Source organism: Amblyomma maculatum, chromosome 6 (genome assembly GCF_055883805.1).
Source record: "Amblyomma maculatum isolate TAMU_Amacu chromosome 6, ASM5588380v1, whole genome shotgun sequence".
Classification (NCBI taxonomy): domain Eukaryota; kingdom Metazoa; phylum Arthropoda; class Arachnida; order Ixodida; family Ixodidae; genus Amblyomma; species Amblyomma maculatum.
Window position 1 is genome coordinate 70,108,809 of NC_139349.1, and position 14,623 is coordinate 70,123,431.

Genomic DNA, 14,623 nt, shown 5'->3' on the forward strand with positions numbered 1-14,623 from the left:
TACATAAAACGATATATAGCGATGATGGTAATTAATAACAGATACTAATACAATAATAATCAACGATCATTAGTGGTATAAAAGAATAAAATGAAAACTAAAGATAACAAGAAAAGAAATAAAATATCGAAATAACTTAAAATATAGAGAAATAAAATCAAAGTAAAAAATTACCGACGATTACGTTACTTCCTAATGCGAAATTTGAGCGCAGCAAATAAGTTCTTTCACCTTTTCGATAGATTGAGGCAAAGAAATCGAGCAACACATGTATGCGCTATCTCAGATTTTTTTTTTATTTTTCACACGTATTCCTTTAACAAAGAACGGCAGCGGCAATTTCGGCTCGGGCGGTGCACATATACAGATCCGCCGCCACCGATCTGGCTCTCTGATTGCCACCGCACAGGGGTTGCATTGGAGGAGGAGCGAAGAAAGGAATTAAGTTCGAGCCGGCGCTTTGACAACCGGAGACTCGCAGGAAGAGGGGGGAGGGGGCGGCGTGTACACCCAGCGGCAAACGATGGGGGCAGAAGCGCGCGCAGCAAGCGGACAACGCGATAAAGGGAGGAGGGAAGAGATAACAGCGACTGAATGATGCTGCTGACGCCGATAGTGAGTCAACCCCAGCTGCGGAGTTGGTTTCAGGGACAACGCCGCTGATGCCGACGCAAACAATATGATACCCTCGCTTCCGCAGCGCCAAGAACCAGCCGTGGGAAGGTGGTCACGTATTCGTCGACGTGCCGGGGCCTACGTGAAATAACCGGCGTGTCGGCAACTGAAGAGCACCCTATCCGCCACACAGGAACAAGGGGGGGGGGGGGACCCTCCCCTCCTCTTTCTGCATGGCGGCGACAGTGTTCTATGCAGTCACGTTATCTTGACTCTATAGCGGCGTCAGCGGCATCCAGCGGTATCAGTCGGTCGCTGCTAGCGCTGGGGGGATGAAAGGGGGGCGGAGCTGGTTACGAGGCCGACGCCGACGCCGACGCGAAACCCAGGAACGGACGCCAAAGAGCTGCGCTCTACAAACAAAAATCTAGAAAGTTAAACGTCAGACCCCGCCAGGATGGCGAGTGAGCCAGGTCCTTATAAAGTCTTTGCCGAAGAAGCGCGTCGTGTTCGGAGGGCAGAGTTAGAACGGGCGAGAAGACACCGTAAACATGAACACGTTGCCTAATGTATGTATATGCTAGAGCGTAACCAAATAGAAACTTATTGGAATACTTGGAATTGGAATTGGGCTACTAATTGGAATATTGCAGTAAGTTTAATCGAACTGCTTTGTGCTTGTCCTTGCGAGTTTGTTAGTAAATTTTGCTAGTTTTTGTCTTAAATGCGACGGCTTTTAAGCATATTTTTCTGTAGGAAATACAAACTGGAATAATGCAGTAAGTTCAACCACTCGAAATACGTTTTGCTTGTCCTTGCCAGTTTGTCAGTAAATATTGCTAGTTTTTGTCTTAAATGCGCAGTGTTAGGTTTTTAAGCATATTTTCCTGTAGGAAATATAAACTGGAATAATGCAGTAAGTTCATTGGAACTATTTTGTGCTTGTCTTTGCCAGTTTGTCAGTAGATAGTGCTAGTGTCTTTGCTGGTATTCAAAAGTAAGAAAGGATATAAAATTTAGTTCAATATACTTTGTGTTTTTGATAACAATACTTTTCCTGTTTTTGTTTTCCTTTCAGTTTAAGAGTGACACTTGGGACAGCCAATTTAACGAGCTTTCAAATGCGTATTTTTGACATCCGATATTTCGAATCCCACTGATGAGTAAGAAAATTTAGAAACAAGGCTCACCTTCGAACTAAGGTCCTCGATTTAACAGTACAACCTTGGGCTGTAAAAAAAAGTGCATACAGGTGAATCGTTAATAGAAATTAATTTTTCTTGTGTATATTAGCTCGAACATGTCAACAATGTTCGCGTTGCTGTAAAGCTTTCTCGCATGGACCGCAACGATTTCTTTTTCAATGGTTCTAAGCTAAAAATATGCTTACGTTGAAAAACTTATCCTGAGTAATGTGATGCCATCTGCCTGTGGTGAGTTAATCGTGTTATAAATGTATAATATAAATGAAATGGATATAGAACTGAGTCTTGTGGAACTCCTGTATGGCTGAAAACTCTTTCGCGTTTCATTCTATGAATAGACTATTGTTGCCGGTTATCCAGGCAGCTAATTAACAGGTGAAATATATGTTCCTCACTCCATAACGGCTCTTTCATAACCAATAACTTACTTTTAACTGCATCAAAGTTTTCGCGCCAGTATAAAAAATACTCCAGTAGTGAGAAACTTGTTTATATCGTCCTTTATTTGTCTTTACTTTTATTTCTAGGAAAGATTCTGTGGTTTTACTTTTTCAAAGCTACACTATCGTGGCGTTAGTGTTCGCATCTACCAGCATTTCGCCATAGTCGCACGTTTCTAATACGATCTGACACTTTATAAAGGTTAATGTGAATGAAAATGATCTGTAGCTACTAAAATGACTCTAATCGACTGCTTCGCAGACAAAAGCAACAGGAGTAGCATTGCATCACATGAACCACCAAAGCAAAGAGTGCTAATGCAAGGGGCACAGAAAAGCAGGTGATAGAGCCAGTTGATTTGTTACTGGTGCCTCGACATAGACGTCCCATTACAGTCGGTTGCAAGCATATTTTTTGGTGCACATCCATGTACATGTGCCTTGTTTCCGCAATTACTGCAGCCATACTGCTCGAATGCAGATCGAATGTTCAGCTGTCACAGAACGCAGGAATTCGCATGCTAGCAGGTGGACAGGATATAGAGAGGGGCGTGTGTGTAACAGCTACAGATGCTGCTCGGATCGGCATCTCAGTTCTCTAACCGGATGTGTGCGAAGAACGAGAGAGGCGAAAAAAAAAAAAAACGGGGCTCATTCGATCGACTATTCATGCAGCATTCCCGACATATGATCATACTTGGCAATGACACGAAAAATTCTGCTCTGAAAGCTATTTTTTGTAGTACTCTCAGAACAACTGTTGGCATGAACAAGCAAAAGCAGAGGCCGACTGGAGTAAGTATTTTTCTCATTTTCAAATATGCAAGAAAAACAAAAAAATGTATGTGCGTAGTGTAGCTCCTGTGTTATACAAAAGTTTCTCGGCCAGCGTGTTCTTCGAGTGCTCAGACATACTGACGATTTTTAATAATTCTGAAGCTAGCATCTGGTGACTTGCTGCCGGAAATCGTTAGAGATGGGCTGAATGTGTTTAATGATTGTGCACGTGCACTGAGTTTCACCTATGAAATGCCGAGTGACAACTCGATTCAATTTCTAGACAATGATAACGTTTAACGAAGGCCATGTGTACTGGAGGTACTCACCCATTACAAAAAAAAAAAAAAAAAAAAAAGCCTTTTTACCATATGCCTCCTCTCTCTGTAAACTGATCAAAAGAAGTATAGGAAGCCTTTGCCTATACTTCTAGAGCTACCCACATAAAGCTACCCCTACTGTGGGAAATCCCCTTCATGGATCACTGCCTTGTCGTGGCGGAGGGGCTTGCGAAACTCGATGAAGTCGTGAGCTCTGCTGTGTAGGGCCACCCAAGATAGACAGGTCACGGCAGAGAGTTCTGACAAAATGTGATTCACTGGAGAAGGTAATGGCAACCCACTCCAGTATTTCCTGCCAAGAAAACCCTATGGCCAGTCACAATACCATTAATGATAAGGCGCCGGAAGATGAGCCCCCCAGGTTGGAAGGCGTCCCACATGTTACTGGGGATGAACAAAGGGCGATTCCTAGTAGCTCCAGGACGAATGAAGCGGCTGGGCTAAAGCCAAAAGGACGCTCAGTTGTGGACGTGTCGGAAAGCGACCGGAAAGTCCGATGTTACAAGGAGATGTATCACATAGCTACATGGAAGGTAAGATCTATGACGCAAGGTAAACTGGATATCGTTAAGCGAGAAATGGACAGATTGAACATTGATATCTTGGGTGTCAGCGAGCTCAAGTGGACCGGAATGGGAGAATTTAACTCCGGCGACCATTATGTCTTTTATTGTGGGCACGAATCCAAGAGAAGGAATGGGGTCGCTCTCATAGTAAACAAAAGAATGGGCAAAGCAGTGCTAGGGTACAACCCCAAAAACTACCGAATGATTTCACTTCGGATCCAAGGTCACCCTTTCAACATAACAGTTATCCAAGTCTATGCACCGACCACTACTGCTGAGGAAGCTGACGTTTAGAGATTTTATGCGGACCTACAATGCCTTTTAGAGCGCACCCCATCATCAGACGTCGTTTTTCTCATAGGAGACTGGAATGCTAAGGTAGGGAGTGAAGAAATATCCGGAATTACAGGCAAGTTCGGTCTTGGTGAGCCAAATGAAGCTGGGCACAGGCTAGTAGAGTTTTGTCAAGAAAACAACCTGACCATAGCGAATACTCATTTTCAACAGCACAAGAGGCGCCTGTACACATGGACTTCACCGGACGGTCTGTACAGGAATCAGATCGATTATATTATTTGCCGGCAGAGATGGCGAAGCGCTATACAAGCAGTAAAAACAAGGCCTGGGGCCGATTGTGACACCGATGATCAGCTTCTTGTTGCCAAGATTAAGCTTCGATTGAGGAAAACGCAGAAAACTAGAAGGCCTTTCAAGTATAATCTGGATCAAGTTCCATTAGAATATGCTGTGAAGTGAGGAATCGATTTCAAGAATTAGATCTAGAAGACAAAGAGCCCGAAGAGATGTGGACTGATGTTTGTGATATAATACAAGAAGTTGCTGCTAAGGTAGTTCCATAGCAAAAGAAATGCAAGAAAGCAAACTGGTTATCTGAAGAGGCTTTGCAAATAGCTAAGGAAAGGTAGATGGCAAAAGTTATGGGGGAAAGAGAAAGATACAAGGTTCTCAATGCGGATTTTCAGAAAATAGCAAGGAGAGATAAGAATGCCTTCCTGAACATACAGTGCCAAGCAGTTGAGGACAACAGCCAATTAAGGAACACAAGAGCTCTGTATAAGACAACCAAAGATATCAAAGGAAGCTTCTGTGCTAAGCTGGGCGTGATAAAGGACAAACGAGGCAAGGACCTCACTGAAGCCGCAGAGATAAAGAAGAGGTGGCAGGAATACACAGAAGAACTGTACAAGAAGGACCCGAATGTGCAAACCCAACATAAGACGGTTGTGACCACTGACCTCGAGCCGGGCATCTTGAAGAGTGAAGTTGAATGGGCCTTAGCCAGCCTTGCTAAGAACAAAGCTAGCGGAATTGATGGCATTCCAGCTGAGTTGCTTCAAAACCGCAACCATGACGCTGTTCACATTCTGCATACATTATGTCAGAAGATGTGGACAACCCTGCAGTGGCCACAGGATTGGAGGAGGTCAGTTTACATCCCCATTCCAAAGAAAGGCAGTGCCAAAGATTGTTCTAACTACCGCTCCATCGCGCTTATTTCGCATGCTAGCAAGGTGATGTTGAAAATCCTCCAAGGTAGGCTGCAGCAGTATGTGGATCGGGAGCTTCCGGACGTGCAAGCTGGGTTTCGCAAGGGCAGAGGAACTAGAGACCAAGTTGCCAACCTTCGCTGGATCATGGAAAAAGCAAGAGAGTTCCAGAAACCCATCTACTTCTGCTTTATTGATTAAGCGAAAGCGTTTGACTGCGTAGATCACAGCAGATTGTGGCAAGCTCTCCAAGAGATGGGAGTTCCAATTCACCTCATCTCTCTCCTCAGGAACCTGTATGTAGGGCAAGAGGCCACAGTCAGAACTGGGCATAGTCTTACTGATAGGTTTCCGATTGAGAAAGGAGTGAGGCAAGGCTGCATACTGTCGCCCTGCCTATTTAACCTATATGCAGAGTGCATCATGAGGAAGGCCGGTATGGACGAGTCTTCAGCTGGAGTGAATATTGCTGGAAAACGTATCAACAACCTTAGATATGCGGATGATACCACCTTAATGGCAGAAAGTGAAGCGGAACTCAAGAGACTTCTGATGCGCGTACAAGAGGAGAGTGAGAAGTTTGGGCTTAAACTGAACATTAAAAAGACAAAGATCATGGCGTCTTGCCCTATCAAGTCCTGGAGCATCAAGGGACAAGAAGTGGAAGCTATGACAGATTTTCTCTTCTTGGGCTCCAAGATTACCTCGGAAGGAGACTGCAGCCATGAAATTAGGAGGGAAAGAGAGCAATGGTTAGCCTTGACCGCCTAGTAAAGAGCAGAGACATTAGTCTGCCAACCAAGATCCGTATAACTCGTGCTATGGTCTTTCCAGTTGTGATGTATGGATGCGAGAGTTGGACTGTGAAAAAGGCTGACCGCCGAGGAATTGACGCGTTTGAATTGTGGTGCTGGCGAAGACTCTTGAGAGTTCCTTGGACTGCCAGAAGATCAAATCAGTCAATATTGTCGACCATAAACCCTGACTGCTCATTGGAGGGTCAACTTCTAAAGTTAAAGCTCAGCTACTTTGGTCATCTGATGAGAAGAGAGGAGTCGCTGGAGAAAGATTTGATGTTGGGAAAGGTTGAGGGTCGCCGGAGAAGGGGTAGGCAGCGAACGCGATGGTTAGATGGCATCCTCGAGGCACTGCAGATGAAGTTATGTGATGTTAGGAAGATAGTGAGAGACCGGAAAGCGTGGCGTGACATGGTCAATAGGGTCACGAAGAGTCGGACACGACTGAACGACTGAACTGAACTGTGGGAAATAAAGTTTTACCAAACCAAACCAAACCCACATAGGGTGAATGATAGCTTTCGCCAAGAAGCCGTTCGTCTAAGTGAGGCAGGCTATGCGGATCACATGCTGCGAGCAGTTGTCGAGTCGCTGCTGCAGAGAATGAAAACTGAGAACAGGAGGGGCTCAAAAGGTACTAAGTTGGAGAAAGAAAAAGCTGAAGGAGTGCATCGCGTGAAAGTGGTCTTTTCGGCACCCTATAAGCTTTCAGGCTTGTGTTCGAGAATTTCAAGGAGAGAGAGAAAAAAAAAAGAGATCAAGCTACCAATGGTTGGTCTGTCAAGCATACCAGCAAGTTCGTTAATTTTACCCCTTGTGTCAGATATAAAATTCCCCTTTGTTGTGGTAGGTATTTGCGGGTCAAACTGGCAGATGCGTAAATGACCATGCAGGTGAACACGTGAGCTGACTGAAAAATGTGTCAGATTAAAATAAGCTCCCTCGTCTCTGCAGGCAATGTGAAAACTGTTCCTGACTATGACAGTATTTCAGTGATGACAACAGAAAGAGCTGGCAGGAAACGGAGCTTGTGGACGCCTATCACATTAGGATGCAAGGAAGTGACCAGTACATTAGTGCACTGTCGCTATTAATCACTAATAAAAACGTTAGATTATTACTCAACGGTGTGCGCACATACTAAGCGACATAAGTGAAGTTTTGCGTGCCTATGACTGTCAGTGTCCTCGCAATACTGTGTTGCCTCGTCACTTACTGGTCCTCTTTATAGCGCTTGATACGCATGTCTCATTTGCTTCCTTGGCCGGCCGCTCCTTCGAGCAAACAGTTGTTAGCCCAGCGCTGTCCCGTATACGTCTTTTCTTGTCTTTATTTGTTTTTCGCTGCTTCCAGTATGTTAGATACTGCTCATTCCTTTCCCCAAAACCCAAATTAAACAAAAAGCTACACCCCAGCACGGTGACGCAGTGGTTAAGGTGCCAGACTAGTGTACCGGAGTACCCGGGTTCGAACCCGACCGCTGATAGCTGCGTTTCGGTGGAGGAGAAACGGAGATGCGGCCAACTGCTGTGCGATGTCAGTGCAGGTTGAAGACCCCAAGGTGGTCGCAATTACTCCTTAACACTCCGCTACGGCACCTCTTTCGCTCTTTCCGCTTTCATTACCACCCTCCTCCCTTCCCTTGCGGCGCGGAAACGGAAAATATGTGAGGGATAGTGCGCATTTCCTTTCCTGTAGATCAAATATTATTATTAAAGAAAAAAATGTGATCGGTGGAGGCGAAACAGGAGGTGTCAGTGTGCTGTGCAATGTCAGTGCACGTTAGATCCCCACATGGTCAAACGTAGCCCTCCACTGCGACACATTTTTCTCTTTCGGCGTTCACTCCCACTTTCGTCCCTCCGGCGCAGTTCAGGTGACCACGGGAAAACGTGTGAAAGTTAGCGCGCCTTTCTTTTCCTGTAAACCAACTAAAACTGTAAGAAAAATGTAAAAAAAATAATAATCGAGAATTGAAAACGCAGTGTTACAGAGACTATAGCGGCTACTCTCAAGGCGAAGCCTGAGCGTTTCTATAATTCAAACTGTCATGCATTACCATGCATTCCACAGCTTTCGCTCGTGTCATAGGTTCAAGCCAAGCTTAAGACCCCCAGAATATCTTCTCTCTTGAAAGCGTAGCCTGATGCAACGGAGATTACTTCGGCGGTGCGGTATTTGCAGTGTATCGATAAGTCTCGAAAGACGATGGAGATCACCCAGCCGTAGGGTTAACCCTCCAAGAAAATAGTTTATTCTGACGTGTGCTGGTGCCCTCCATGCTTTCTTGCCTTCTACATATAACGCGTGTGCAATCTAAATGTAAGGAGATGAAGAGGGTGGCCAATATTTCAACGTAAACAAAAATGACGTGCCATGTTTTAACTTTCCAGGTGCAATTTGACACCGTGGTGCACCTGCTTCTAATCTCGTGGGCTCTATGCAATCACCTCCCCGTGAACTGCACTCGAAATTATTTTCCACCGGAGCTTTGCGGAAGCTACGAGCTCGTCGACCTCTCACACCATTTCAATAATATGACCATCTACTGGACGGACGATGCGCACTACAGCCTCAATGTCACAGTCGTGGATAGCACAAAAGACGGATGGTATGCAAAGTTATCGCTTTTATATAACTTCTGAGTGTGAAGGAACGGGACATGAAAAGTCAGCAGCCAACTCCACCATTTTTCTCCAAAGGATGTCTCCGCAACCTCTGCAAATTATGTCATCAGATATGTTAAGTGTCGGTGCTAGCTTTTTTATTTATACTGTAGTGTATACTGTTCATCCTCAGCATAACAAGCCATGTTACGTCCAGCGTAGGACAAATGCATTTTTTTCCTAACCTCTCGCCAGCATTTTCCTGGGCTTACTGCGACCCCCTCTACGGAAGCGAAGTTCAAAATGCACCTTAACAAACTTCACTCTTGGCTGTTCGGTATAGCATTCTGAATTTCTAAGTGCTAAGGGAGGACAAGAAAACTTATAACCGTGCATGAATAAAACATTGAAAAAGGTATACTTGTTTTATAAACTTCTGTATTCGCTTGTCTACATTCACGCTCTCAAAATTCCAAAATTCGAAGTATATTCGGTCCGCCTGCCTTCCACCGTCTGCTAAGAATCCCACCCCAACGTGCTCTGTTTCCAACAGCAAGAAACCGGTTACCTGCATTGAGCCCTGCATGTTATACCCACATTCTGCCCAAGCACTCACAATGTCCTGTTCGTGTCTTGCTCATGTCCTACCTGTACACTGCCCATGTACGTTTCTTCACCTTAATTAAACCTTGATTTCACCTGGGACAGTTTATATTTGTTTGTTAAATGATGTACGCACGTTTGTGTTTGTCCCTTGGTATGCGCAGAAAATCACGCGTATCATATTCCTTTCCATATTCTACTGCGTTCATCTCGCTCTCTAATTTCAGCTTTGCATTAGCCGCCATGTTTTCAACACATTACTAAACACTGGAGACGTACAAATGTTACACTGTTCATTTTGCAGAGTATTGATATACTTTTCTTCGTAAAAAAGAACACGCCTGCCAAGTCTACATCTCTGGTAGCCAGGGTGGGCGTTCGCTATACTTGACTTCCATATATGCTCGGCTTATTTCTTTCTGTGCGTCATCACTTATCGCAAACTACTTTTTCTTCTTAGAGTGCTCTGCATATTACTTTATACCTTTACACACTAATATTACGCGCAAAGCTGTGTTCTGCCTCTTGAGACACGCTCCCATCACTTTACCTGACCTGAGGCTGCAGCCGTAACGGTATGACATTACAGGCGCAATCTGCGCTCTACGAGTAGTTGGTCTCAACAGCTTGCAGCTAGTTTGTCCCTATTTGCGTAAACTCTTTCTTGAACTCTCTCCTACGTGGGTGGCATGAATTTGACTTGTTCTCAGTTTGTTTGCAGCGAAGCAGCGGTAACTAAACTTTAGCGAATGAAAATGGTGGGAAGCATGCAAACATGCTACTTTTCACTGTATATTATTTATTTAGTGAGTATGGTAACAGTCCTAATACATTTCTCCGAACATGTTCTCTCGGGCAGAAAATATATAGGGTGGAAAGAGAAGTTATCACGCTAAAGCATGCTGATGCCTTTTGAGCCGACTTTAGCCAGAGTTAAACGTCATTTTATAACGAAGGTAGCAGCTGTACAACGCTACTCATATATTTCAATGTATTTACGTAAAAATGGTTTAAAAAATAATGATAATATCAGAACTAAATATTAGTTTCTTGAAAGTCTTATTTCAACATTGCTTGTCATGGATTTCAGCTTTTGTAGAGTGAAAACGAATTCGTATTTGAAAATACAGGAGTAGTAAGGTTATAAAGGTTGTCGTCTGGAGTTATTGTATTTAGTGACCAATGTACAGCGCCTTATGCTGAAGGAGCCACTAAAAGAAATTCAGGTGCTGCCGGGAAGCGTGAAAGTTATCAATTAATTCATCCGGGAGCTTGTGAAGCCTGCTTCGAGCTGTCACTTGCAAAAAAAAAAAATAAAGAAAACTCGCGGGCAGTGGTTTTTGCAGCCAGGCCAAAGCAGAAAGAACAACTTCACTAGCCACTGGATTAGATCACAGCGCCGTCTTTTCGTTGTATTTATTTTTTTGCAATATGGTATGTAGTGCATTGAAATGATGTTCCATGTACAAAGTTCAAATTATTAGGAAAACAGCGTCGAATAAATACGATGCGCATTAGGACACACCACAGAAAAAAAAAAACAACTCTAGACAAAAAGTAGTGCAGAGCATGTCACCTTCTTTGGTTCGAACTGGGCATGTGCATACAATTGCCTTAAATGAAAAATCACCCCACAGAAGTGCTCTCTGCAGAAACAACAAATTTAGAATGTCGCTCCATTATGCTCGTTTTCCAGAGGCTGTGTACCCCAATTAGAAAGAACATGTGCGAATTCTTATGAAAATTTGCAGTGCAGTGAATTATTGTACAGGATGCGGTGTCAGATTGTCTTTTTTTTTTTAATGTCTGTTGCATTATATCAAAAGAAAGGTATGGCATCTCCAAAACCGATGAAACGGTGCACAAAGGTTTCTGGGAAATCTCAAAGCAGGTAATTCCCCACTTTCCCCAGCGAGCAATATAAAACGTGCTCTCCTGGCTTACGCTGTGGGAGGACCACATGTGTGAGCCGCGTGAAAGATCACATGATGCGGTTCCACACAAAGCTTCCTTCGATTCTCTTCCTCGTCACTCACTTCGTCGTAGCTGTGCTGCTGCTACCTCAAGCGCGTGTGATAATCATGGTGCTTCGAGAGAAGCAGAATAAGCTAAACTCAGCTAAATGTAGCTAAACGACTGCTAAGAGTTGCTTGTACATGTTGCTTCTTTACCAAAAGTAATCAGGCTACGTGTTCCGTTTCTCTCTCATGTAACAGAGAATTCGTACCACATCTGAACCTGTAAATGTGTGAAAAGTAAAGGCGAGCTCCTATCCTCACTTCTCAACCAGTTTTAAACCTCAGGGAATCCATGTTGGCTTTCGAATGCAAGAGAGAAACAAAACATGCAGCCTGGTTACTTTTGGCAAAGATCCGGGTTAGTGAAGCTAAACCGCCATTTTTTTTCCAGCTTAAGTTTTCTTTCGTCTTATTACGACTTGAAGTTGATAGGGAACTGTACACTTATAGTCGAATTATATTCTTATATGGTAAATACTCCTTTGTCATTTGATGGGACAGGCTACAAGCAGACGTTCTGGAGGAAGCCATTCACGGTGGTACCCACCTGGACGCTCCAGTGCACTTCTCAATGAGGGGCTGGGATGCGGCTGAGATACCGCTTCAGAGGCTGGTATTCCTGCCAGTGGCTCGAGTGGACGTCCGCGACAGTGTAGCCTCAAATCCCGAGTATCTGCTCTCAGTGAGTGACGTCCTGCGCTGGAAAAAAAAGTACGGGCGCCTCCCCAAAGGCTGCCTTTTCATCGTCCACACGGGCCAGTCTCAGGTGCGTTGTCGGCCTGCGTGAAACAGGCACTTGAGCGCTTCACTGAAACAATCCATAAGCGTACGTTAATCAGATAGAGAGGCGGGCAACGACATTAGATTATGTTGAAAGCTCATGAGGTTGCTCACCTCTCTATCAGAGGCCCCGATAGCGTGTAGCCATAAATGTTGTTCTAAGAATACGCCTAAGGTCACGAATAGCTGGTTTGATTTGTAGGCAACCTCCTGAGGCTGCCCACCTTTGATCAGAACTGTTCACAACAAAAGGCGGAAACACGCATTTTACAGCGTTCCCAAGGTTGCGGGATCGAATCCCAGCCTTGGCGGCAGCTAGTCAGTGGGGGTGAAAAGCAAGACGCCCGTGTGCTGTGCGATGTCAGGGCACGTAAAAGAACCCCAGGTGGTCGAAATTTCCGCAGTCCTCCACTACGGTGTCTCTCATAGCCTGAGTTGCTTTGGGACGTTAAACCCCAGAAACTAAACGACAAACCAAACCTATCACAATAGGGTACTTCTTTGCGTTTGTCAGATGCTTACAAGCACGTGAAGCCCTGCGGCACGTGCCTGCATCGTTATTTGTGTCGCGTCACGAGACCAATTGGAAGAAGCTGCGAACTTAGGCAGCACTTTAGAGATGCGTGCATATACATACTATTCACATCGCTTGGTTGAAAGTGGGGCTTTCTGTGTCTCTCCCGCCATATTGGGCAGCATATTTCATATACATGTCAACGAAGATAGGCGAGTTCAAACCAAGCAAAACAATGGAAAGTCCAAATAAGTCGTGAGAAACTAGGGCTTAGCAATTCAGCGCATAATATTTCGTGTTTAACCCCAATTAAACCACCCGGCCGTTCATTCCTTATGTTAATTTCAAAAAAATTTTTTTTGCATCCCTCAAGGTATGTGCGACTAGTCTAAAAATAATAAATATCAAATGCACACTCCCAACTGTCTATTAATCAAAAAGGCTAGCACATGTATTTAGGAGAAATACATAGAAGGAGACAGGATGATCATTATACATCAACTTTTATGTCGGTATTCTAGATACCTGCGCTAGACTTTTTAATTAATGAAGACACACAATCTAGCCCAGCTTTCGGTATTGATCGCAACTTTATAGCCTGATCTGCTATTAATGAATAGATGGAAACGTGGGGAAGGCGCGGTTGCTCACAGGCAAATATAATGACATAAAAATGGGGGTAATGGGGTGCCTAACCTACCCCATCGTTCATCGTTCTAAGTAACATCGTCCTAAGCAAATTTTCAGTCGCCTCGCAGCGACATTTCTAACATCCCTAGAGTCAGAATAATAATAATAATAATAATGGTATGACACGATAGCCTTGATGGCTCCCGTTTCCTTATTTCCCTAGCGTAACCTCGTTCGCTTACATATGCTTAGCTACTCTCTTATTCACTTTTTTATTTTTACCTTTATTATCCTACACATAATACATACATACATACATACATACATACATACATACATACATACATACATACATACATACATACATACATGCATGCATGCATGCATGCATGCATGCATGCATGCATGCATGCATACATACATACATACATACATACATACATACATACATACATACATACATACATACATACATACATACATACATACATACATACATACATACATACATACATACATACATACATACATACATACATACATACATACATACATACATACATACATATGTTTTGTGCGGTTTAACGCCCCAAAGCGACTCAGGCTATGAGAGATGCCTTAGTGGAGGGCTCCGGAAATTTTGACCACCTGGGGTTCCTTAATGTGCACTGACATCGCACAGCACACGGGCGCATTGCTTTTCGCCTCCATGGAAAAGTTGCCGCCGAGACCTCGATTCGATCTTACATCCTTGGGAACAGTAGTCGAGTGCCGTAACCACTGAATTCCTCGTTGCCGCGGTTGCCCTTCAGGAACCCACGCAGGCGTCAAGCTCACAAACTACAGTACATTTCAACACAACCCGCAGGCATGTATACTTGTTCACAGGCAATATACTGCAGAGGAAGTCACACTCCCCACAACACCACCGTTCGCGTACACGATGGTGTCAGTACTGCCCCTAAGGCGGTCTGACCAACCTGTACACATTCTAAACATTTATTGTCCCCCAAAACTTAAAAATGTAACGTTAAGGGAAATTTGCACGCAAGCTATGCAGGTAGCGGGAAAGGACCCACTTCTGATTGTCGGTGAGTTTAATGCTCAGAGCAGGCTCTGGGGGTATCCCCGGGAGAACACACGTGGGAGAAAGCTTGCGGAACTTCTCTCTACACTCGGACTCACCCTCCACACCGACCCCACCAACCCAACACGTGTAGGAA

The 14,623-nt window shown here is 44.3% G+C and overlaps 1 protein-coding gene across 3 annotated transcripts in view; it reads right to left on the minus strand.

Moving 5' to 3' along the window:
- Nucleotides 1–12,157, minus strand: part of LOC146185987 (4-vinylphenol methyltransferase 2-like) — a 43,271-nt gene extending 31,114 nt beyond the window's left edge. Inside the window, exons 1-2 of one of the 3 annotated variants that reach the window (XM_084606926.1) lie at nt 12,024–12,147; nt 1,806–1,845 (exon numbers count right to left, since the gene is read on the minus strand). The gene's annotated coding sequence lies outside the window, so the exon portion shown is untranslated. Of the gene's footprint in view, nt 1–1,805; nt 1,846–12,023 lie in introns of all 3 variants that reach the window. The other 2 variants (XM_084606925.1, XM_084606924.1) reach the window with 2 other exon arrangements.
- Between the last annotated feature and the right edge of the window lie 2,466 nt (nt 12,158–14,623).